The 23,633-nt window shown below is 36.9% G+C and overlaps 1 protein-coding gene and 1 non-coding gene across 2 annotated transcripts in view; one reads left to right on the top strand and one right to left on the bottom strand.

Annotated features, from left to right (window-relative positions):
• Positions 1-23,633, top strand: part of pcdh1a (protocadherin 1a) — a 174,915-nt gene that overhangs the window by 55,977 nt on the left and 95,305 nt on the right. The gene's annotated exons all lie outside the window — the stretch shown is intronic.
• Positions 62-133, bottom strand: trnaq-uug (transfer RNA glutamine (anticodon UUG)). Its single transcript has one exon. It is a non-coding gene; the product is annotated as a tRNA-Gln (tRNA).

The raw sequence follows: 23,633 nt of genomic DNA, 5'->3' as shown, positions 1-23,633 counted from the left end.
ATCTGAATGTATTATCGAGAAAGGTGGTGTAGGAATGCATTTAATGTTATCAAAAGTCAGCAGGTTCCACCGAGATTTGAACTCGGATCGCTGGATTCAAAGTCCAGTGTGCTAACCATTACACCATGGAACCAGTTGTTAACGTGAAATTTGCCGATCCTCACAGACATTGTCAACATGCAACATAGGTCATTCATAAGCGTTAAAATAATAGTGTTAAGCCGAGGTTTAAACAGTTCCGCTGAGATTGCAGATGAAATCTCAGGGAGCAGAGCATTCCACAACACCGGGGCCCGAAAGAAGAATCTGCGAATTTCTTCTTGGCTCTTGGGATCACTAGTCGAACCAGCATATTCAGAGCGAAGGCTCCGGACCGGAACATAGGGGGAAGCTAATGTGAAGTCAATGCACGATTTTGAATAATACGAAAATTCAATATTGTCAAAACTGATGAGGCTCCACAGAGATATGAACTCAGATCACTGAATTCAAAGTCCATTGTGCTAAACATTACACCATGCAACCAGTTGTTTACAATAAATTTGCCAATCCTCACAGACATTGTCAACATGCAACATAGGTCATTCATAAGCTTCAGAATAAAAGTGTTAAGCCTAGATTTAAACAGTTCCACTGAGGTTGCAGATGAAATCTCAGGGAGCAGAGCATTCCACAACACCGGGGCCCGAAAGAAGAATCTGCAAATTTCTTCTTGGCTCTTGGGATCACTAGTCGACCAGCATTTTCAGAGCGAAGGCTCCCGACCGGAACATGGGGGGAAACTAATGTGAAGTCGATGCACGATTTTGAACAATACCAAAATTCAATATTGTCAAAACTGATGAGGTTCCACAGAGATTTGAACTCAGATCACTGGATTTAGAGTCCAGAGTGCTAACCATTTCTCAACGGAAACACTTTGTGTCATTATCACTCATAAAACAACGACTCAATGACGACAACGACGACAACGAGAACGAAGAAGGCTTGTTATTAGGTTTCACCAACATTTGCCAATCCTGACAGACATTGTCAATTTGAAATATAGGTCATTCATAACTTTTAGAACATACTTTAAGTGGGTTTTAAGCCTATATTTAAAAAGTTCTCCTAAGGTTGCAGATCGAATCTCAGAGGGCAGAAAATTCCATATTATTCCACTCGCCACGGAAGATCCACTTCCGCGTTCAGAGCGACCTGCTTCCCGCGTCCAGCAATCACCGTATCGTGGGCGCAATCCTTTCTCTTTCTTCCAATAAAACTTGTGAGAAATGCAACGCAAGTGGGTCCTGTCTCCGTTCTGGTCAAAAACACATTCAAATAGTTATAAAAGATAAAAAAGATAATAATAATGAAATTAAATGCGCCGTAATGCATCCTTTATGTCATCCTTTGTAAAATATTCTTTTTAGCGAAGTATGTTTGGCCAGTTTTCCACAAGGTATTCTTTATGTATATATAAAAAAAAAACATTTTAATGAATTATCAATTGATGCACCTTATATAAAATCATGTATTTGTTTTTGAAGAGACCAAATTAGTTCTTCATTTAGTTTTGTATTTGCTGAAATACATACATTAATCTAATATAGATAGAAAAATACACAAAATGCAAAGTCTTTTACGGGACAAAGAGCTTTTAATATGTCACAATAGCAAATGACGTCAGCGCCACAAAGTTTGTTTTTCAACCGAAATATGAAAGCCACAAGCGATGCAATTTGTATTGTACGATGTGATACTCAAAATAAATAATTACAAAAGTTTTTACCCAATATCAGTATTGTCACACGCCGTTGTCCATGAATGCCGAGGTCCGGCTTATCTCTGAAGAGCAGAATGACACTACACCTACAAATAACGGTGACCAGATGAGGAAGGTGCTGCATCTGAGTCAAATCAGGAGGCTTCCCCTGCTACCGGTTACCTTAGAAACCAGTAGAAGCTGCTTCATGTAGAGAAGCAAACCCCAACCCAAGAATATAGCCTGTAAAGGGATGGGTGCCGCCAAGCTGTACTTGCCCAAGACACTCACAGGAAGTGATGTCCGGTTAAGGGATGTGTGAACTGTGATTACTATCACGCATCTTTGTTATTTTTGGACATCAAAGGCAAACAACATAACAAACAAAACAAAAACACAAACTGCCACCAAAATAGACCCCAAAAAAAAACAGAACACAAACTAAACATCATCCTTTGTGAAATATGTTTTCAGTTTCACAAACATTTGTGTCATTAAAGGAGGACAAAGGAAAAATTAAATACAATCAAACAAAGTAAAGCAGTAAGTGCCACTACTGCCAAAATATAACCAAAAAAAAAGACACAAACATGCTTGAGAGATGAGCAGTTCCTTCGAATTGTTCATCACATAATATTCTGAGCACAATCAACAGAACAATGGCCATGGGAATTCACAATTGCAGTGACTATCATAGCTAACAATCACTTTTAAATTGGTAGGGCAGTCTGTGAGTCCAAACGAAACCTAAGAAAATTAAAAATGACGGACAAGCACGCTTATATTGAAAAACAGAATACTAATGAAATAAAAACTTAAGTACCTTTTTAGTTTTAGTGCTTTTACTTTCTTACCATCTGTCATGAACCAGAGTGGGAACAGGACCCAATTGCATGACGTTTACCACAAGTTTTACTGAAAGAGAGAGGAAGGGCTGCGCCCACGATCCGGTGTTCGCCGGGCGCGGGAAGCAAGTCGCTCTCGTACTCGGATTGTGATCCAAACACGGAAGTGGATCTTCCGTAGCGAGCGATGGCGTGTCAGGGGCGGAAAACTGGTCGGTAGCCGGGACTGGGAGAGCAAGACGTGGTCGGGGTCGGAAACGAGTTGTAAGACGTGAGAGAGCAGACGTGGTTGGGATGAAAAATGGGTCGTAAGTAGGGACGGGAGAGCAGACCTGGTTATAATCGAAGCTAGATATGAAATTTTCATTGTGGCTAAATATAAACAATATAATATTTAAATTCTATAATAAAATCTACCATAAGATTTGAAGATTATCCAAAATGACCCACATTATAGTGTTTTTTTAGCACTCATGTTGGGGTTTGTTTTGTATAAAACAACCCTATTATTTGACAAATTGACCCAAATAGAGAAATATGTTACTCCTTACTCCGACTGGACTCCTAAAAAATATTTCAAATGTATATTTTTTAACAATTATGCTCCTTAAATTAAAACTCCATATCTCCCCTTGAGCGCCTTCTCGTCTATTTGAGATACACGGGTCTATTAAAACAGTATTAAAACATGGAAAAACTCCCGAAAACTGAATGTGACCCAAAAGACAGTGTAAACAGGCGAAACCAGGCACCAGGTCTGTGTGAATTACTCTTGGATTTGTTTAATTGAAGAACAAAAAACAATAAAAACAAATCCCAGGCACATTTCACAAAGAACGATTGACCAATTACAGCCCAGGCCGTTCCTATTGGCTGCTTTTCTTACAATTGTAGTCCTGGTTACAATCAACGCTCAAATGAATCACCGCATCAGCACATTTTTGCTCATTAAGTTATAGTGCTCCGACATGGGCAGTTTTATCGCTTTATTATTCGAAAGAAAACAAAAAAAAAAGCGATTGGAGTGGTTCTACCACGTCTCAAGATATCTCTGTTCTTCCCCTTAGCAGCATAAAAGAAACAACCATTAGCGAGTAAATGTTATCTGTTGGAGATGATTGAGATAGGGATGCCTTAGAACCTGGCCCCGCCCCCTGCAACAGGTTTGGCAAAAGCAAAAATCGGATTTAAGAAAAAAGCTTTGAATGCATCCCTGCTTTTAAAACGGAGTCTGCATGCGCTTGATAAGCTTATTGGAGCTAGCGTGTTAGATGGGTACGCTGCACATGTGCGATAAGAGCCAAATTTGATTACCCTTGTGCGCGGAGCATCTCATTGTGCAATATTCACCCCACTTAAATCCCGTGGATTATTGTCTGTCGCCGTGTGTCTTTTATCATGTTAAGCTGATTTGATTGTCACACTTGGTTCGGAGCACCTTTATTAAATCAACTTTTCCAATGTGGGACTCATGTAAACGTTGATTTTGTTTGAGGTGGGGGGGTGTCTCCGTCATGTTGCATTATGCCGATTCTGGTGTGATTTTGTCCTTGTAATGCTCATAAATTTGTCATTTCCTCGAATTCACATGTGCTTACTGTAGTGCCAATTGCTAAAATAAAAACATTTTCTAAAAAGTAGTCGAAAATATTGTCTTTCTCAACATACATTTTTTTGCACGGACTAAACTAGACATATTACATCAGACTGGATTAGATTAATACAAATAAATTAAAAATCTAGTTCACCAAATAAAAAATGGACTAAAATCTATGAATACTCTAAACTAGACTTAACACGACAGATATAGACTAGTAGTCCTTAAATATAAACTAGACTAAACTTGGCCAATAAATACTAGACTAAACTAATCACAATAGGATTCAAATAAATTACATTAAAACTCCGGCAGCATGACAGTTGAGTGGTTAGCGCATCAACCCTACAGTTCAGAGGTCCCAGGTTCAATTCCAACTACCCGCCTCCATGTGCTGAGTTTGCATGTTCTCCCTGTGCCTCCAGGACCCCAATGATCCTAGTGAGGAAGAGCAGGGTAAAAATTGTATGGATGGATAAATTAAAACGCACTAAAATCACTCAATTCAAATTAAAAAAATACCTACAAACACTTTAAAGTAGAGAGACAAAGTCTAAACTAACCCAATTGAATTAAGGTTAAAATGTAGTCAACTGGACTAAAATCAAGAAAAACTTAAAATTTACAGTGTAGACTAGTGATTAACCCTAGACTAATAAAAATAAGATGAAAATCTAGCTAACTAAACAAAAACTGGTGTAAAAATCCACGGACACTTAAAACTAGAGTGTAGTCTAGTTACTAGATTGGAGTAGACTAGACAAAGACTACATGAATACAAATAAGATGCAAAAGTAGTTTACTAAATAAAACTAATAAATTGTACAAACACTTTAAACTAGAGCCTAGTCTGGTTAAAAGATTAAAATAAATTGAAATAGACTAGACTAGACCAGACAAATGCTAAATTTATAAAAAAATAAGATAAAATGTAGTCCACTAAAGAAACTCTGATCTAAACTGATCACTGAAAACAATCACTTTAAACTATAGTCTAATCTAGTTTCAAGGATAAACTAGAAGGATAAAGACTAAACTAGACTAGACTAACAAACACAAGACAAGAAAAGACATGACAAGACAATGGCTAGGTTCATAAAAACAAGATGAAAATGTAGTTCACGGAATAAAAACTGGACCAAAATCTACAAACACTTCAAACTAGAGTCTAGTCTAGTCACGCGAATAAACCAGAAAAATAAATACTACACTAGAGTAAACTAAACTTCACTAGATATGACAAGACAGAGACCAGATTAACAAAAAAAAAGAAAAACCGTTGAAGATGTAGTTCACAGACTGCAAACTGGTCGAAAAGCTATGAAACATTTTAAATATGAGTCTAGTCTAGTTTTGAGGATAAACTAGAAGGATAAACACTAAACTAGACTAGACTAACCAACACAAGACAAGAAAAGACATGACAAGACAATGGCTAGATTCATTAAAACATGTTGAAAATGTAGTTCACTGAATAAAAACTGGACCAAAATCTACAAACACTTTACACTAGAGTCTAGTCTAGTTACGAGAATAAACTAGAGGAATAAAGACTACACTAGAGCCGACTAGACTAGACTACACTAGACAAGACAAGACAGAGACCAGATTAACAAATAACAGTTGAAGATGTAGTTCACAAACTGCAAACTGGTCTAAAAGCTATGAACCATTTTAAATATGAGTCTAGTCTAGTTTCAAGGATAAACTAGAAGGATAAACACCAAACTAGACTAGACTAACCAACACAAGACAAGAAAAGACATGACAAGACAATGGCTAGATTCTTAACAAGATGAAAATGTAGTTCACTGAACAAAAACTGGACCAAAATCTACAAACACTTTACACTAGAGTCTAGTCTAGTTACAAGAATAAACTAGAGTAATAAAGACTACATTAGAGTCGACTAGACTAGACTACACTGGACAAGACAAGACAGAGACCAGATTAACAAAAAAAAATCAGTTGAAGATGTAGTTCACAAACCGCAAACTGGACTATAATAAAAGAATAAAAACTGGACCAAAATCTACGCACACATTCACCGAGTCTAGTCTAGTTACGAGAATAAACTAGAGGAATAAAGTCTACACTAGAGTCGACTAGACTAGACTACACTAGACAATACAAGACAGAGACCAGATTAACAAAAAAAAACAGTTGAAGATGTAGTTCACAAACCGCAAACTGGACTATAATAAAAGAATAAAAACTGGACCAAAATCTACGCACACATTCACCGAGTCTAGTCTAGTTACGAGAACAAACTAGAGGAATAAAGACTACACTAGAGTAGACTAGACTAGACTACACTGGACATGACAAGACAGAGACCATATTAATTAAAATAAGATGAAAATGTAGTTAACTGAATAAAAACTGGACCAAAATCTTTACACTTTACACTGGAGTCTAGTCTAGTTACCAGAATAAACTAAAATAATACAGACTACACTAGAGTAGAGTAGAGCAGACTAGACTACACTAGACATGACAACACAGAGACCGGTTTAATAAAAATAAGAAAAACATGTAGTTCACTCACTGCAGACTGGTCTAAAAGCTACAAAACACTTTAAACTAGAGTCTAGCCTTGATACCAGACCAAAGAACTGTTCAGTTGTCATTGTCTGTACAGTATACCGTATTTTCCGCACTATAAGGCGCACCTAAAAGCCTTTATTTTTTCAAAAGCTGACCATGCGCCTTATAATACAGTGCACCTTATTTATGGATCAATAATAAGTCGCAAAGTCTTGCAACTAACTTGCAGCCGCCGACTAGATTTTCCCCGAACGCCAAGTAGTCCACGGTGTATGCTGGGATTTATTTACCGGCGTTTCATTGGCTAACCAATGTGTCAATCATCATTTGAATCGATCACTATTGGCTAAAGTTATTCGGAGGTCAAGGGGCGGATCTTTTTTATCATTTACAGGCTGGCATAGGCTTAAGCGGCAAAACAAACCCTGCAATTGGCCGAAAAAGATGAATGTGAATAGCATTTTGGGTTGACGGCAGAGAGAAAGCATTTTTTACTATTCTGTATTTGTAAATATTTTATTCTCCTGGATTTACTTAACTCACGGATATAAGAGGACCATGGTTGCACATTATTATTGAACACAACGACTTCGGTGAGCTACTCCGGCTATATATTTTCCCTGTATCTTGTTTCAGACTGAACTCGATGTTTCTGTGATAAGCAGTGCAGATAATGGATGGAATGGAGTGTCTCAATTCCAAGTGTTTGTTGTCACATGCACAGTAAAGATGCGAGCGAAAAAGAAAATAGAAACTAAGGAATGGTTGGCATTTCTTGAATCCCAAGACTTTAACCTTCCGAATGATATTTGGAACGATGCATTTGAGTGACATCGTACGGACACCGCATCCGCACGTGTTCTCGACACGTATTTGCTTCTTTGCAAGCTTTCGGAATGTTAAGGAGGTAATAAGTTGGCCTGAACTATCTGACTGTTTTGTCGACGTTCCCATTGTAGCGCCTTATAATCCGGTGCGTCTTATGTATGTCAAATATAGGACCAAAAACTGTTTTTTCGGGGTGCGCCCTATAACCCGGTGCGCCTTATAGTGCGGAAAATACGGTAAATAAAATTTGCCTACACGGACCAAAATAAAGACTGAATATCTTAAATTATATATGAGCGAAAATAACATAATAAATACAGAAAAAGGTTGACAGAAGTTATCTAAGTTTGACTGAAATTAGAATAAATGGTGAAAAACTGAACACTACCTAAGAGAAATAACATTTTAGCATCCAAAAACAGCCCTGAGTGGGTTGAGGTGAAGGAAAAGTGTAGTCCGAGTGGGGCGGTAGTGGCTCACCTGGGGATTGAGGCGAGTTCAGAGGGCACCGGAACATGAGTGGGTTTACTGAGTGGGAGGATTGTGTGTGGATTTTATCATTGTTACTACTAGTGCGCGTTCTGTTGCTAGGATATAAGACATCGGGGTAAATCTTTAATTCGAATGACATGTTTACGGTCAAATATGATATTATCTATCTATCTATCTATCTATCTATCTATCTATCTATCTATCTATCTATCTATCTATCTATCTATCTATCTATCTATCTATCTATCTATCTATCTATCTATCTATCTATCTATCTATCTATCTATCTATCTATCTATCTATCTATCTATCTATCTATCTATCTATCTATCTATCTATCTATCTATCTATCTATCTATCTATCCCTCCAGTAATCCATCTCTCTCTCCATTAATCTATCTACCTATCTATCTATCTATCTATCTATCTATCTATCTATCTATCTATCTATCTATCTATCTATCTATCTATCTATCTATCTATCTATCTATCTATCTATCTATCTATCTATCTATCTATCTATCTATCTATCTATCTATCTATCTATCTATCTATCTATCTATCTATCTATCTATCTATCTATCTATCTATCTATCTATCTATCTATCTATCTATCTATCTATCCCTCCAGTAATCCATCTCTCTCTCCATTAATCAATCTATCTATCTATCTATCTATCTATCTATCTATCTATCTATCTATCTATCTATCTATCTATCTATCTATCTATCTATCTATCTATCTATCTATCTATCTATCTATCTATCTATCTATCTATCTATCTATCTATCTATCTATCTATCTATCCCTCCAGTAATCCATCTCTCTCTCCATTAATCTATCTATCTATCTATCTATCTATCTATCTATCTATCTATCTATCTATCTATCTATCTATCTATCTATCTATCTATCTATCTATCTATCTATCTATCTATCTATCTATCTATCTATCTATCCCTCCAGTAATCCATCTCTCTCTCCATTAATCAATCTATCTATCTATCTATCTATCTATCTATCTATCTATCTATCTATCTATCTATCTATCTATCTATCTATCTATCTATCTATCTATCTATCTATCTATCTATCCATTTATCTATCTATCTATCTATCTATCTATCTATCTATCTATCTATCTATCTATCTATCTATCTATCTATCTATCTATCTATCTATCTATCTATCTATCTATCTATCCCTCCAGTAATCCATCTCTCTCTCCATTAATCTATCTATCTATCTATCTATCTATCTATCTATCTATCTATCTATCTATCTATCTATCTATCTATCTATCTATCTATCTATCTATCTATCTATCTATCTATCTATCTATCTATCTATCTATCTATCTATCTATCTATCTATCTATCTATCTATCTATCTATCTATCTATCTATCCCTCCAGTAATCCATCTCTCTCTCCATTAATCAATCTATCTATCTATCTATCTATCTATCTATCTATCTATCTATCTATCTATCTATCTATCTATCTATCTATCTATCTATCTATCTATCTATCTATCTATCTATCTATCTATCTATCTATCTATCTATCTATCTATCTATTTATCCACTTATTTATCTGTTTTAACTTTTATCCTTAATATTTTGTTAATTTAACACTGTATTTATTTTTCTTCTTTATTACTTTCATTTCCCTCTTTCTATTTTTCTGTCTTTTTCTTTCTGTTATTCTGTTTCTCTCTCTCTGTGTCTTTTTCTATCTCACCTGCCCCCTATCTATTTCTGTCTTTTGCTCACTTTCATTTTTGTTTTCTTTCTTGCTTTTCTCTCTTTCTCTTCTCTCTATTAGTGTTTCTATCACATTATTTGTCTTTTTTGTCTTCAGTTTCTATCTATTTTGTTCTTTCTGTATTTTTTATTATCTCTATTACCTGTAAATTTCTACCTATCTCTCATTATTTCTTTATTTGTTATTTGACATTCTCATCGTAGGTGCAAGTCCACTGTGAGAGAGATAAACTAAAAAGAAAAATCTAGAAATCACAATGCTTTTTAACAATTTATACAAATAAATATGACTTGACTTGACATAATACTTGATAAAAAAAACTTATTGGAGTCTGTAGTCATTACAAGTTAAATTCAAGAAATGTTATTTCAGTCTATTGACAGAAATTTATCATATATTTAACAGTTATTACTTTTTTATTTATTAATTTAAATTGAGTATTTAAATACATGTGTTTTTTTGGAATGTATTTAAATGTATTTGATATTTCAACATATTTCAAAACATTTTAAAATAATTTCTTCATATCAAAAATTAAACGTGTTATCTTATTATTTTCATCATGTCTGTTATATTTTTAAAATGTTTCTCTTTTAAAATAAGAACAATAATTAGAATACAAAATGAAATGCTGGATCATTTTCTCATTTCAAGAATTATTCTAAATAATTTACTGCCACCCCTCGCACTTCCCGTTTTTTGCCTCCTTATAAATTAAGTTTTTCTTATTTTTGGAATATTTGTAATCAATATGTACATCAATGTTTTAAGAATATTTTTAATCAGAAAAAAAGAAATGCTTAATTGAATTGTTATTCAAATTATTCTTTTTAGACCAATAAAAGTATTTTCTCCAGTAAAATAAGAATGATACTCCATTAAAATTCAAAATAAAATGCAGAATAATTTTCTCATTTCAAGTATTATTTTACTACTAAGAAACTTGACATATTTGAATATAATATATGTTTTAGTATGCTTTTAATATATTCCACAATTGTTATTCTAATCATTTTTCTTGTATAAAAAATATTTTTCTGTTGTTAAATGAGAACGGTAATACATTTAAATACAAATCTAAATGTAGAGTACTTTGCTCTTGTAAAAAGTATTTTTTACTACTAAGAAAAATAAAAATATAAATATTTTAAGTATGAATAAAATCTCTTTTTACATTTGAATATATTTGTTAGGTTTTTGGAGTGATGGACCCATGTGGGGGAAGCCCAGTGTGATAGTATTTTACAACAAAAAGGAGGTACAGAGTGACAAACAGTGGTTCACAAAACAATGAAATGTCCAAACCAAACCTAACAAAGTACAAACCAGAAACAAAGACCAAAACCAGAAATGAAAAATGCAAGGAACAAAGTAACAAACTATCAAGTGGACACTGGACCGCTAACTAAATGTCAAAACAAGAAACCAGAAACAAAAGAAAACAAACCTGGCATTGCAGTGGAATGACAATGACCCGAGGACCACACATATTTAAACATTTCATTGTCATTGTATTTTTTTTTAATTAAAAAAAATGTTTTCTAAGAAAATTAAAAATACAAAACAAATTTATTTCAAGAATTAAACAAGATATTTTCTGCCTTCCATTACACTTTTTCCTCGTATAAAATACATTCTCTCTCATTTACAAAAAAAGAGAAAAATAAATATAATTGGCCAATAGATGATAAATGTATTCCCTGTAGTGTAGAAAGATAAAAACGCCGATGAGGAGTTCCACATTTTTCTTTTGCGTGTAAAGTCAATGTGTCAAGAGAATCTTACCCTGGATTGGGCAATGGAAGCTGGGATAATTGAATAGTCTTCTGGCTAATGGAAATGTGTCAAGACTTCCGCTCTAGCACACCGCAGACGCTGAGTGATGCCGCGTACACACAAGTCAATGAGACGCTGAGAGTGGCGAAAAAAGAAATCTTTGCTTCTTTCTTTCTTCCTTTTCTTCTTATTTTGTGGCGGTGACGTTCTGGAGATAAGGTCAGGCTGTTCCTTCTTCTTGATTTCATATTTATCTTCAGAAAAAGCTTCCAGTTCGCCCCAGATGAGGTCCTTGAGTTTGTTCGTTGGTTTTATCCATCTATCTATCTATCTATCTATCTATCTATCTATCTATCTATCTATCTATCTATCTATCTATCTATCTATCTATCTATCTATCTATCTATCTATCTATCTATCTATCTATCTATCTATCTATCTATCTATCTATCTATCTATCTATCTATCTATCTATCTATCTATCTATCTATCTATCTATCTATCTGTCCCTCTCTCTATCTGTCCCTCTCTCTCTCTCTCTCTCTCTCTCTCCATGTATGTATCTCTCTCTCTCTCTCTCTCTGCCTCTCTCTCTTTATCTATGTATCTCTCCCTCTCTCTGCCTTGCTCTCTTTATCTATGTATCTCTCTCTCTCTCTGCCTCTCTCTATTTATCTATGTATCTCTCTCTCTTTCATTCTCTCTCTCCATCTATGTATTTATATCTATCCCACTTTTTTACAGTATCTGTTTTGCTTTTATCCTTAATCTTTTGTTTAATATTCTTTCACTGTGTCTATTTTTCTTCTTTATTACTTTTTTTCTCTCTTTCTATTTTTCTGTCTTTGTCGTTCTGTTATTCTGTTTCTCGTTCTGTGTCTTTTTCTATCTCTCCTGCCCCCTATCTATTTTTGTCTTTTGCTCTCTTTCCTTTTTGTTTTCTTTCTTGCTTTTCTCTCTTTCTCCCCCTTTGTATCAGTCTTTCTCTCACATATTTTTTTGTCTTCTGTTTTTGTTTATATCTATTCCACTCTTTCTGTATTTTTTATTCTCTCTATTCCTTGTAAATGTCCACCTATCTCTCATTCTTTCTTTTTTCTGTCTCTCTGTTTTACTGTCTTTGTTTGTTTGTTTATTTCTTTGTTTGTTTGTTTCTTTTTTTGTTTCTTTCTTTCTCTCTTTCTTTCTTTCATTTGAGTTAAGTTATAAAATTGAAATAAGATCGAGGTCTGTAATGTTTTGCAGAAAAACAGCAACATACTTTTTGGGGTTCAAAGGTAATTCACAAAAAGCACTCTGTATGTGGGAGGAGGGGAGAAAACATTAGAAAAAATTACAGTCTGGAAAAACTCATGGCTAGCAGAGTTCAGGAAGTCCAGAGTGGATCAACTGTAGGTAGAGAGGGGTCGAGAAACTGACACAGGCAGGAACATCATAATGACAACCATCTCACAGCTTCTGCTGTCTGCACAGTCCTTAAATACTCTCTTCTGATTAAAGTCAGGTGCATTTAATGACGAACAGGTTTGCTTCCTGGCGCCCATCGGAGCACTGCAGCTAGCCGGATCTTCGGTGTATCAGCCCGGCAGGCCACCATGCTTCTGTTGTTTCCCCCCACTAGGCTATCAATTTACATCCACAGTCTGTCACATACAGGACTACAAGGCTTGGCAAGTTTTCTGGGGGAAACCCTGTTTAAATCCACCTTTGATTTGATCCCACCGAGGCTGTCTGTTTTTGTTACACCTTTTACACGGGGAAAACGAATCAAATCCTGCGACACGATGTTGTCCGTGATTGTTTATCCTATTCACTTGCGACAATGCTTTTTGTTCAATCGTTTTTTTTTTTCTTTTTTTCATGTAGAACAAGAAATACTACTAAGTCCTTCCCACACTGGCGAGGATGAAAATTCCCAGCCGTCTATTGCCTATCTCCTTTGCGTCTCATCCCCCCTGTGTGCAAAACAATGCCTTAAAAGCTCCGGTGTGTTGTAATGAGGCATCGCCGAACACGGACAAGAAAACAAACGCCTTGCTAATCGGCTGAGCCGTAAACCTTTGTGAAATGTGAAGAATAAACAGGATGAATTGTGCTTATTGCTTAAAATCAGAACTATATTAAATATAATTGACTACGGGAGCAGTCAGGGCTTTGTCATTGTTGTGTTTTTTAATGCCGTACATCGTTTGCATTTATTGAAGTCGGATAGTCGATAATGTCTAGACGGACGTCTTTTGAGAAAGAGCACTTCACTCTACTCCCACAGCAATGCTTTTATTTGATAACGCTATGAATCTATAGAAATAATAATAATCGGCTTTGAGGAAGTATTAAAGTATTTAAGGTAAATAAGGTTTTAAATCTCATCATTAAAAAGACAAACACGGTTCGATTGGAAAAGAGGTAAAGATTAGATTCGGTTTGATTCACTAGGATTACGCTTCGATTCACAGTGGTATGGTTCCATTTTTGTCTCCATTTTACACGGGTGTACTTGTCGATACATTAATATAGATCATGTATCTCTCCAACGAAAGACTTCAATACGTAGCTTTTTCTCTCTCCGATGGAAAATATTTGATTCAATTGAAGCCTTCGCTTTTTTTAAACTAAAAAGTGTTTTTTTTTTCAAGAATATTTTTGCCATTAGTCAGTCTATCTATCTATCTATCTATCTATCTATCTATCTATCTATCTATCTATCTATCTATCTATCTATCTATCTATCTATCTATCTATCTATCTATCTATCTGTCTGTCTGTCTGTCTGTCTGTCTGTCTGTCTGTCTGTCTGTCTGTCTGTCTGTCTGTCTGTCTGTCTGTCTGTCTGTCTGTCTGTCTGTCTGTCTGTCTGTCTACCTACCTACCTACCTACCTACCTACCTACCTACCTACCTACCTACCTACCTACCTACCTACCTACCTACCTACCTACCTACCTACCTACCTACCTACGTCATATCCCCCAAGAGGGGTGACCGACAGCAAGACAAACACATACACAATAAACCAAGGAAATAAAAAATGGAAAAAGTAGCAGAAAACACAAAAAATTGACCATGGCCAACCCAGATACCCAAACAAGTTAGGGTCAGGGTGACACAACACACTCTTCTGTTCAACAGCAGGGCCCGACAACTTTCACTGGTTTACCCCTGCCGCATCATACAGGTGCCCTGCCCATCCCTTAGAAAGCGTCCAACATCCCACTATCCTTTAACAACACCTCTCCACGCATTCCTTTCACCAACAAGAGATCTTGTTGGAGCTGCCACTGGTAAAATTACAAAATAATAAAAAAACCTAACCCTAAAACTTTTAACTGAATTATATTTACATTATACAGCAACAGAATATACATTTTTTCCCTCATACAAAAAAAAAATAATTTGTTATTTTAGCAAAATAAAATACTTTAAAATTACCTATTATTGTCTACTATTTGCCTTCCAAGATAATATACCCCATTTTTTTAAAATTTAACTGAAAACAGTATGTTTAAAAGTAAAATTACTGCATATGTGGTATTTAATATTTAATTTTCTGGAATATGACGAAATCTTTTTTTTTCTCACAAAGAACATTTTTATTTTCGTTTTTTTTAGCAAAATAAAAAACTTAAAAATTACATAAAATGTCTATTGTTTGCCCTGTAAAATTCTTCCGCATATTTTTAATTATCTAAAAAACAAGGAAAATATTAAGTTAAACATGAAAACAAATATTTAAAATGACTAAAATAACATAGTTTTTGCAGTATTTAATTGATTGTACCATATGGAGGACAATTTATTTTTTGCAAACGGTAATACTTTAAAATAACCCTAATTATGTTTTACACTACAATGTAGCCCATTTTTTTTAATGTTTCTTTCTTTATTTTAATAAAGAATTATGGGAGCAAATATAGTAAAATAAAAGGTAATATTTAAAATGAGCAGAATTACTTGTTAATCTTTTTACTTTTTAATCTTTTATGTTTACAGTCAAAATGTGTAACTGGAGTGCCACGTCCAATTTCGTTGTCACAATATATTCAACCCATTTTGTTACAATGATAATAAAGGTATATTCTATTCTATTCTATTCTATTCTATTCTATTCTATTCTATTCTATTCTATTCTATTTTGCTCCTACAGATCATGTTAATTTGTTATTTTAGCAACAACATTACTTCCAAAAGACCTTAAAATGTCTGCTTTCTGCCATGCCAAACAATTAAGACAATTTTACAATTTTTCTTAAGGTAAAACAAAGCAACATAAGGAAAACAATATTATAATAACATAACAATGAGTTTTTTCCTGCGAAAGGAGGAAGAATGTATTTTTTGTAGACCAATTTTACTTAAAAACATGATTTTTTAAACGTGTTTCATCATATTTTTGGGGGAAAATACAGGAACCATGTGAGAACACTTGACAAGTTTTCGTTATGCCAACAACAGTAGCCGATCGAAGCATGTTTTGAGAGCGGGTCGTGCTTAGAGCATCCTCGCAGTTATTTTGCCCAAGCCTCGGTAATTACAAAATTCAATAGCTCTTGTTCTTTATAAATCAAGTTAGCACATTGATCTAGCAAGAAGCTGTTCCAACAACACAGAAGAAAATAGCATCATCAGTCTTCTGAAGTTAGCAGCACTTTGCCGCATTTACAGTTATTGCAAACCTCATTTTTGTTCCGCCGGGAATTTTTTTCTCCCTTTCTTTTACTGCCGGATTTTATTGGCGTCATAATATAGACACCTGTACACAGACCCGGCATAGTGCAAAAAAAGGAATTTCATTTTCAGACACGGCGACCTTTGTCGAATATGAAAAAAAAAATGACGCATCAGGCAAAGACAAATGAATCCGAGCGTCGACATCTCGGCGGAGCAAAAAATACAAAATGTCAGCGAGCGCTTTCCTGGCAGACGGCTTCAGATGTTTGACTATTTCTGCCGTGATTGACTGGCGTGTCAGCAACAGCTGCCGAAATAACCCCGTTCGGGGGTTGGAACTGTTTGTTTTACGGTTTGATTTTTGTGGGTCAGGATGCAGAAGGCGCATCACTTAGAAAGGAATATTTAACAATGTGCCAAAAAGGCCTATCTGGGGACATCGTCTGTCGAAAACCGGGACACATTCATCTCTTTCAAAGAGCGTTCTGGACTCCTACTGCGCCACGGAAACCGGAGGCTACATTTGAAGCCACCTCCGTTCCTGTTGTGACAGGACCAACAACGTTTTCTCTTTCGTCGGTGGAAGCCAATCAAGCGAACGGGCCGATCCCTCCTCTACCGGCAGGATAATGCCGTTATTTAGTCAGCGCGTGAAGGATTGCCTCCGTGACGGCGTAGTCACAACACCATTCATCTTCACATTCTTCAGCAGGGGCCTCACTTTCACTTATTCTTTAAACCATCAATTTGCATCACAGTCTCCGGCGATATATCTGCGTCTACGTCCACTGTGCAGGTAATGAAATCCCGTCTGCCCGGCCGTACCTAGGATTTAAACGACGGCATCAAAATCATTACCCGGCAACCGGCGAATATCTACCGCGGAATATCCCGGGAAAGCATAATGCTCAGACCATTAGTCAAGAAGGGGACAAATAATTATGCTTTGCGCTATTAAACCGAGAAATGGGAAACGCGTAGCGGATAGGGCGCGGGAAATAGATGGTCAGGCAATGTGTGTGTCTTGGGGGGTTGAAGACGATGACGCGAAAAGTAATGAATCCTGAACATTCCTATGCAACTCCGCTATTGAAGGTTGAGTCGGTGTACTACGCTCATGAATCACTCGCCCTTGGAGACACACGAAAGCAAAAAAAGAAAAGAAAAAACGGAAAAACACCAGCAGCCTTCATAAATAAATAAATAAAGCAGTAACTTACTGCTTCGGAGCCAATGAGTCATTCAGGTCTTCTTGCATCTTAAAAGAGCCTTATTGAACACAAAAGTGTAGTAAGATGACCGTTAAAATGGTTTTCGACATTCGCAAAAAACGGTGCGGGTTCAAGATGAGTGGTTGGCTGATAGGAGCCTCAAAATCACCAACATAGGAATATGATAATGATAGAGTTCCTTTGGTTTTTCGAGACCAGAACCACCAGGGAATAGTGAAAATCCACAAAGTAGCGTCACACCTTCATGAAACTTACCTCAAGATGACATCCTTACCGACTGAGAGTATTCGATGGTAACAAAACGACAACTGTAGATCTACAAATGAAAACAGAATAAATGGTCTTCATTGTCATTACACAAAAATACAAAGAAAGAGTAACAAAGCGATTTAGAGAGTAGTTGGCGAGCTGCACCCTAGCCTCAGGTAATCGCGACTGCAATGATTAAAATAAAAGAGTCAGGTCATCCGTTTTATGGGTGATGAATCCAGTGTTTGTGACTAGCCAGGTTCAGCAGGAGTGGCTTAAGAAAGTAGTTAGCTGAGCCATAGTAGTAGGCCGGACCTGCACTCTAGCTATTGCTTTCTCTCCTGAAACCGCCTGAGTCGATTGATTGACATGATACCGGTGCTCACTACTTCTTTGCAATTTTCTGACTTTCTTCAGAGTCCGATATGAATTATGAAATGATTTTCAATGTAACAAACAGCTTAAAGATAGCAATCGCTAGTTTTTATTGCTTCAGAGACGTTGACTTGTGGGCAGGCCTACACACACACCGACACACACACCGACAGTCACACCCACTCAATACACACACGTATACAACCTGGTCTTTGTGATAGCTGTGTGCTCCCTTACTGAAAAATTAATGCTACGTTGATTTTAATGAGAATAAAGACAATTCAATTCAAAATTTGCAAAGCAATGAACCAGCAATAACCGAAGGGCAAAGTAGCGAGGGGTCTTTGAATATGGTAATATGGGAACACTCTAAATCATCCCTTATCACAGATGCAATGGACTGTAGAGTGCAGGGGTCGGGGACATATGGCTTACAAGCCAGGTATGGCTCTTTTTATGAGTACATCTGGTTTGGGGATCAAATAATGGTGTTAATCTTTTCTATATAGTTCCAATTTCCAGTACATGCAATGTTGTAGCAAAACATTGGAGACTTGGTTCGGTCCAGAGTCCCAATTACAGTTTACTGTCACGGTGTTACACCAACAGACGCCGTTATGGCTTAATGTATCTATGGAGTCCTGTATATGGAAGATCGTTATGATGAAAACCCACAGAACAAACTGTAAACACCTGAAAACGTCAAGCACACAGAACCATTCGATTAGGTGAGCAGTAGGGTTGAGGGGGATCTCTCACCCAGTGGCCTCCTGTTCCAGGTATGGCTTTTTTCATGAGTACAATTGGCTTGGGGATAAAATTCACTATTTTAACATATTCAGGCTAGAGTGTAACATCACCACTAGTCACAAAAGTGATGGTCAAAATGAACCTCAATGATCTAAAGTAACTACAGGAGGGAGACTTATTGTAGTAGTAGTATGTCGATATTCGGAACAGGCTTTTCGATTATCATTAGTTTATAGAGTTTATCGAATCCTCAAAAGTCATACAGATTTATCCGGAGAGTGAGTAAGGCAGTTTTGTTGTATTTTGGCTCAAAATATATGGCGTGGCTCTCCAATGGTATGTTGTTTTCATGGCTCTCTGAGTCAAAAAAGTTCCCAACCCCAGGTATGTTTGTTCCCATTTTATAGTGTTGTTCAAATTCCTTTCATGGAGTGGATTCAAAATACCCATAATACACTGCAGAAAAAAACAACATACACTACTCTGTGCTCTGCATCCCACAATGCATTTTGGTAGCTATCCTGTAAGATTATCTTTTATTTTACGGGAAATGGGGAGTCATGCACGTTAGGCAGTAGTCTGGCGTGAAATGATAGGAAGCCGGAGGCCGACGAGATCGATACCAATTGCCCGAGTTGATATAGGACAGAAGGGTTCGATACCGGACAGGACGGGACAAACAGGATAGATAATGAAGCAGGATATCGAAAATAAACAGAACAAACTAGACGGGAACGAAAACTGGAGAGAATATTAAAAACAGGACAAAAATAAAAGAGAACAATACCAGACAGGGAATACCAACAGGAAAACAGGACATTGTCAAAACCCACGTCTTGCGGGGCAGAGGTTCGTTGATGGACTGACCATAGGGGACTGGGTTCAAATAGTGACAGGGAGGCAATCAGAACCCGCGGCAGTTGGCGCCAAATGAGTGGGCATAGGTGATTCCAATCGGTAATCATGACAATGTATCCTATATATTGAACCTATATCTATTCAAAGGGACACAGGTGTATAATTTGACCACTAGATATCACTGGGTGGTTCAGTAACACCCGAAAAGCTCAAGGAAGAATACAAACCACAGTAACGCAAAGGGACCAAAACAGATCATGTTTCTTTTCATTTTTTGCCCAGCCTCTCAAAAGATTTTCGGGTAGTCATACCGTCAAGATATTTTATGATGGTTGTCTTTTAATTTACTCAGGATAAATATGTTGTAAGTGAGTTAAAAGTTCATTGTAGACTGAACAACATGGGCTATTCTTGTCATGATTACCTGTGCCCACTCCTTTGGCGCCAACTGCCTCGGACTCTGATTGGCTCCCTGTCACTATTTAAACCCACGTCTATCTGTCACCTGTTGTCAGTCTGTCTGAGAACCTCGGTGTACTCTAGGCAAGCTTTTTCGATCCTGACTTCCACCTGTTTATGCTCCCGTCTGTTTCCCGGCTTCGACCCGTTTTTTGATCCTGACCACGTCCACTCTCTCCTCCTGGCTTTCGACTTATTTCCGATTCCGACCACGTTTTTTGCTCTCTTGTCCGGCTACTACCCATTTTTTACATTCCCGAGACCGCCATCGCTCGCCACGGAAGTCCCACTTCCGCGTTCAGAGTGACCTGCTTCCCGTGTCAATCGATCACCGGATCGTGGGCGCAACCCTTTCTTCCAATAAAACTTGTGAGAAACGTCACGCGAGTGGGTCCTGTTTCCGTTCTGGTCCTGACAAAAAAACCAATACTTTAAAATAACTAATCATTTTTCACACTACAATGTAGCCCATTTATGATTTTCCTTCTTTATCTTAATAAATAATTATGGTCGTAAATATAGTAAAATAAAAGAGGTAATATTTAAAATAAGCAGAATTACTAGTTAAAAAAAACTTAACTAATTCTATCTTTTTTTAATCTTTTATGTTTACAGTCAAAATGTGTAACCCAAGTGGGTCCTGTCTCCGTTCTGGTCTTTATGATTATAATTTTGTAGTATAATAAACAGAATATATCAATCATTCAATCACTTTTTGCTTAATGTTACATTATATTTGGTATTATATGGAGAAAATCAGCAGAAAGAGCCGTTTTGGAGCCAAAAACGAGCTGAGCCAAAAAAGCCAGTTCTCTAAAAAGACCTGTAACTCCCCATCACTACTCTCCACTAACCTTCTGGATGTTATGCACAATCTACCTGAAATCAAGAAAATGTAATAGTTACACAATTTATTCCTTTTAAATGCATTTTCAAATCTCTTGTAGCCCGTGGAGTGCCTGCAAAATGCGGCTTAAGCTACAAAATTGGGATTAGGGTGAAAACTTCAATGCGCTTCTGGATTATATCACACATAAGTGCTCCAGGAAGTCTAAAGCCGTGCTTTAAAAAAAATAGGAAAGCCGGTTGCATTAGCAAGGCAGAGCATATATAAGTATCTGTTACACATCTCTGTTATATGTTCCATTTAAATGCATGAGTTTAGATATAATCGAACGCTAGCTAAGGTAATAGTCGATTGATATCGTATACTTTGCATAAACTGCAAGGGTAGGAAGCTGCTTTCACATTTTCTCATCTACACACACAATCCCGTACGCCTTGGGAGGGAAACCTGGCGTGGAGATTAGATAAGAAGCGTGCATTTAATTCCGTTGGATTGATTTAGGACGGTCATCTGGATTTTATCGATTGGAGATGCGAGATCCAAGATGGTTGTCAGGCACCAACAAGGCGTTTGTGTTTGAACACGTCAAAACACTGTAGCGGATTTTTGCTCGAATCGCCCCAGAGGTTTCACATCAAAATGTCACTAAAATGCCACAAGGGAAATTGAGATGTTTTTTTCATTTTGTTTCCTGTAAGCTTCTAATGTTTGTCCTGGGAAAAAAAAATAACAGAAAAATATCCTGCAGATCTAGTTCATGATCTTTGCGGGAATATCGGCTAAATTCTTTTGGCTCCGTTTGAATTGCTAACGCTCGGTTGTTGACTTTTCACCCAACTCTAAAATGATTTTAATGACAAAAAAAATGTTCCCTCTGTAAAAAAATAGCTTATTTGTGCTACTTTACTGTATTGACCCAATTTTTCCAGAAAAAGATAAATATAAATTAGTGTAAAAAAATCGAGATTGGGCAGTCAACTCTGAAGTCTGAAGTTAGCCTATGTGAAGCAGGTACTATAACGAATGGACGATTGGGGTGATTCATTGAGCAATTGGGCCAGTTGGACCAGTTTTGGGTTTCGAGAAACAGCAGGTACTACATCTCATTTTGTGAGTTGCATTGCCTTGGGGGTATGGCGCTCGCCCCGAGACTGGGAGGTTGTGGTTCAAGCCTCGGCCGAGTCATACCTAAGACTTAAACATTGGTACCCGTTGCCTCCCTGCTTGGCGTTCAGTATTAGGGGTTGGAATTGGGGGGTTTGGTCACCTAATGACTCCCAACACCTCAGTTGGGTTGAGCAAGGGGCCTGAGAATCCCCTCCTCTATCAATCCCCCAAAAAGAGTCAGAAATGACTCTAGCCACCTCCCACTCGGGGATATGGCTTCGGTATATATAATATATAATTGCCGTTTATGACCATTATAATGCTTCCCAAGAAAGTTAATGATAAGGAAATGTGAAAAACAGTGACAACAACGTTTAAGTCGAAAAAAGAAATTAATGTGTAGTAATAGTCTGCTTTGAGTCTTCTTAAGGTTAAAGGCTATACAAATAGACATGACTTGACTTTACTTGACTTGTTTTTTGAACTATTTTGAACTGTTGACATCACTATAACCAGTGTTCATTTTACCTATGAAAAGTGATGGGTTCCAGGGACTCGCATGCTCAAAAATCTATGGGTCCCAACAGAGATCTATGGGTCCCCAAAATTGAGTGTTATCGCGGTTGAAATTGTAAATCGGCGACAAATATTTAATATAAATCTATATATTCATTCAGTTTTAATCATCACAGTTTATTGGTAATACAAATCAGTTATCCCTTCAGATTTTTCAGTTCATATATTCTTTGTGGTTTGCTGTCCCGCCACAGTTGTAATGCCTTCTCAAGGTCCAATCCATTATCATCCTCCTCATAGCCTAACTAGGAATATAATTTAGTCCATTTTGGCAGAAAAGTCCTTTTATTATTCTTTTGTTTATTTTCTTTCGTCGAATCGTTTGCTTCAAAACGTATGTTTTCCTTGCCTTCGCGGTCTTCTGAAGAATTTCTCCGCCGTTTTTTTCGTGCCGGAATTATTGCGGTTGTTACCACTTTCTGTGTTATGTTTCGACTTGTTACCGCCACTGAAGAAATTACCAATTTTTTGTTGATTTGCACCTAATACCAACTGTTTTTTCGGAGGCATACTTCTCTTTCACTCGACAACCGCCACAACAATGACGTTATCTCGAAACGAGATCTCGCTTGCCGGCGCGAGACCAAAGCAACAATGGCGGATGGCGGATCCGCCTGACGAAAAGTTTGGAGTGCAGTAAATCTTTGTTAGAAAAAAAAAGTAATCGGTAATAATGACAATTTGGTGTCAAAAACGTTGCGTCCCAGGGACACACGTTGATTTGACCCAATGCGTCCCCAGCAAAAATGATGCGTTTAGGATGCAGGGACGCGGGCAAACGAGAACACTGCTATTACTAATGACCAATCATTTTTTGTTCTTTTGACTACCACACCCTTTTGGGTCGATCTGCTTTTGTAACCTGGGAGATTAGATAAAAAGAAAGGGTTCGGTAGAAGGCCTTTAGGACGGGTTAGA

This window comes from Urocampus carinirostris, chromosome 17 (genome assembly GCF_059441175.1).
Source record: "Urocampus carinirostris isolate Australia breed hairy pipefish chromosome 17, RoL_Ucar_1.0, whole genome shotgun sequence".
Lineage (NCBI taxonomy): Eukaryota > Metazoa > Chordata > Actinopteri > Syngnathiformes > Syngnathidae > Urocampus > Urocampus carinirostris.
This window is presented reverse-complemented; position numbering and strand designations above follow the sequence as displayed.